The 3,510-nt window shown below is 32.7% G+C and overlaps 1 long non-coding RNA gene across 1 annotated transcript; it reads right to left on the bottom strand.

The window, feature by feature from the left end:
• Nucleotides 1-266: 266 nt before the first annotated feature.
• LOC145119104 (uncharacterized) lies at nt 267-1,460 on the bottom strand. Its single transcript, XR_013713676.1, has 3 exons — nt 1,178-1,460; nt 441-506; nt 267-353 (listed from the first exon to the last, which is right to left on the bottom strand). It is a non-coding gene; the product is annotated as an uncharacterized LOC145119104 (long non-coding RNA).
• Nucleotides 1,461-3,510: the final 2,050 nt, after the last annotated feature.

Here is a 3,510-nt window from a genome sequence, read left to right as displayed (position 1 = left end):
TAGAATTGTATTAATAATAATAAAAAAAAATCAAAACTTAAAAGTTCAAGTAGGTTAACAGTAAGATATACCAAATTTATCGCATTGTACTTTCATTTTTCTAACATATATCGAAATAAGCAATCAACTAAAAAAATCCCCAAATGCATTACCCTTTACTGTTAAAAAGGCATAGCATACATAATGTATCAATTATGGTTATAAAAAAATTACTACAGGTCAACCAAACACGATTCGACATCAAATTTTTTTGAAATATTACATCTCTCAGTATTTCATCAAGCTCTTCAGGAGATTTTGCAGAATGACATTATTTGGCTGCTACTTTTTCTCAATGTTGGCCCCTGAATCATCTAAGGTTGTACATAAACACACTTGACTATGTCGATATTTATTAACATTTAAAATCTTTCAAAAAGAAAATAGCATGATATTTATACCATGACGGTTTCTTTTACACTGCCTACATTTCTCTGGTATTGTATCAGATAGAACACGACTTGCACCTGCCAATTATTACAATAATGTATGAAAAATTAAAATTAAATAAAAAAGATAATTTATAGCTAGAAGGGTGTAACATACAACAACCTGATAAAAGTTATTTTTCCTGCATTATGAGGACTCATTTCAAAGAGCAAAAAATACAATTGCAACGTATGTCAAACACCTTTAATAGCAACAATAATTCTAAGAATAAACCGTTCCAGAATAAAAAAAAATTGTGCAAGTAGCTCCAAAAAACTCAACTGGACTGATTTTTCTTATTTACATACAATAAATAACCAAATAACAATTTTCTTATTTACATACAATAAATAACCAAATAACAATAAAAACGATCCAAAATGAAGTACGTGAAAGAACAACCACTGGTTCCTATTGTTCCAAAAATTCAAAGCAGATCTGGAATCAAAAACCGAAAACAACATTATAAAGCCTGAAGAGATATCATACACACACAAACACATAATCAGAGATAGTAAAGAGAGAGATAAAGACCTTTGTGGTGGTGAATAGAGATATAGACAAAGACCTTTGTGTTCATGTGGAGAGAGGCTTCTAATACTTGTTACTATGGTGCGATTTATGTTCGGTGGTGTTGTGTTGTATCACGTATATCATACGTTAATCATTTCATAGAAAAGCTATAAATATTAAAGAATTTCAGATTTACCCCTTCTATTCAGAAGCAACGACAACATGGAAGGTAGCAGGTGGTTGGTGGGTTTTTCTGGATCGAGAGAGAAAGAGCGAGATAGGTGTTGGTGGTGATCGATGTTGATGAAGGTACGGGAACAAAAACCAGACCAACCATGGTGAACACAACCTTAAACCCACATATTTCCACTTTCCAGGATCGTCGTTGTTGAGTGAGAAAAAAAGAGTAATAAGAAAACGGCACAACAATTCAAGCAATGATTATGCTACAAGGTTACCGGTGAGGAAAGCAATAGGTATCCGATTGAGAAAGTTAGGGTTTTAAGGTTTTAATTTTGATTTTTGACATTTAAAATGTTAAAATCGGTTAGTTGAGCATTTTGATTCCGAAGACCAATTCAACTTTTGTTAAGAAATAACGGAAATGCCCGATATATAAGGAACATATACGACAGATGGGTGCTTTTGGTTAAATGTTGTGTTATTCTTTATATTGGGAAATATAAGGTTTACGTTTGAATGTTTTAATATTATACATTTATAGTTGTTGTGTATTAAATACCTGTACTTATTGCATTGTATTTTGTAGAACTTAAATTATAAAATTATTTTAATGATTGTTTGTTGTACTATTAGCTTAAACACTTGAACGTCTTAAATCTATATTTAGAAATAGTAACGTTTGTATAATAATATAGTAAGATATATATATATATATATATATATATATATATATATATATATATATATATATATATATATATATATATATATATAGTTGGAGGAACATATTTTGAAGATACATAAATCGATTGTAGGGAACACGATAAAAACGATGCTCAAAAATCACTTTTCCAAAGATCGATTAAAAAAATTATGTTTTGAAAACATAGAAATCGTATTTGTAAACACACATTCCCATATACGAAGATCTTGGATTTCTTGAATGAATTTTTGGAAATACATACTCGTACACACAAAGATTTTGGATATTTTGAACGAGTTTATAGAAACACACACAAATCAAATCGTTTATGGGTTCATGGATGAAGATGATGACCACAACAAATCTGCAAATTAAGAGTAAATTACACGATTCGTCCCTGGTCCAAGTGTTAAATTGCACGTTTAGTCCCTAATTTCAAAAATTAACTCGGATCGTACCTCATATGATTAAAAGTTGCATGTTTCATCCCTAACAGACATAAAATGACTATATTGTCCTTTTCTATTTCTTAATCAGTTTTTTAATATTTATTTTGCAATTTATACATTAAAAGAAATGAAATATTGTGATTGATATTTTAGTGGGACCCACCAGCTCTTACACTCACCTATCCATCGCCCTCCACCCCCTTCTTCATCAAATACATTTCCCGGCACCACCACCAGCCACATTTCCAACACCACACTCAACTCCGACTGTTAAATCTCAGCCATTAAAGAATACTCCCTCCTATTTTCCAAACATGACATACACAAACAAACACATAATAAATTTGTTTTCCATTAAAACCCAAAATGCACATTCCATCTAAAATCGAAGCTTGGTTAGTGCCATTAATGGAATCTAGTTTCTTCCCGTCTTGCCATTGACAGTGAACATGATATGGTTGATACCCAGTGGCTCAAATCCATTTATTTCTAATTATTTCCATTGACAACAACCATTCATTTGGAACCCTAAAATCAGCTGCAAGAAGAAAGAGGGTTAAACCATAAATCAAGAACTTGATTTGCTGAAACAGAGAGAATGAGAAGTTACTCAGAAAATCGGTTTTAGGCTTACAAAGATCGTTCAGAAGCAGACATTGATTTCAGAAAATCAATCCACCATCACCATATTGACGATAGATTTTTCATTGGGTTGTGGGTTTGATTTTTGCTACAGTAACTGTAGGGGTTTTAACGATGATTCTCGGTGGTGGCGGAGTGATTGGACAAGTTGTTTCAGGGTTTTTTGTGATGATGGAGACTGTGGCTGGGTCTTTCTTTGGAGACTAGTGTGATGGTGATTGTGGATTTGTTGGTTCCATCGGCAATGGTTGTTGATTCGTTGATGGTTCCATCGGAGACGGGATGATGGCGATCCTTCAGATCCAGAAATCCTTTACAAACATCTCGCTGGAGATTATGATGATGATGATGGTGGTTCCACCGGACACTGTTGGTGGTTCTTCTTCACGAGGATAGAAAAAAGTGAGAATGTTGGGGGTGGATGAGAGTAAAGGGTAAGGAGCAGTAGGGGGTATTGCTTTTAATAAAAAATAATAAACAAATGAAAAATAAATAGAAAAGGGTATTATAGTCATTTCATGTCTGTCAATGACGAAACGTGCAACTTTTAAT

Source organism: Lactuca virosa, chromosome 6 (assembly GCF_052849685.1).
Source record: "Lactuca virosa cultivar CGN04683 chromosome 6, Lactuca_virosa_CGN04683_v6, whole genome shotgun sequence".
Lineage (NCBI taxonomy): Eukaryota > Viridiplantae > Streptophyta > Magnoliopsida > Asterales > Asteraceae > Lactuca > Lactuca virosa.
This window is presented reverse-complemented; position numbering and strand designations above follow the sequence as displayed.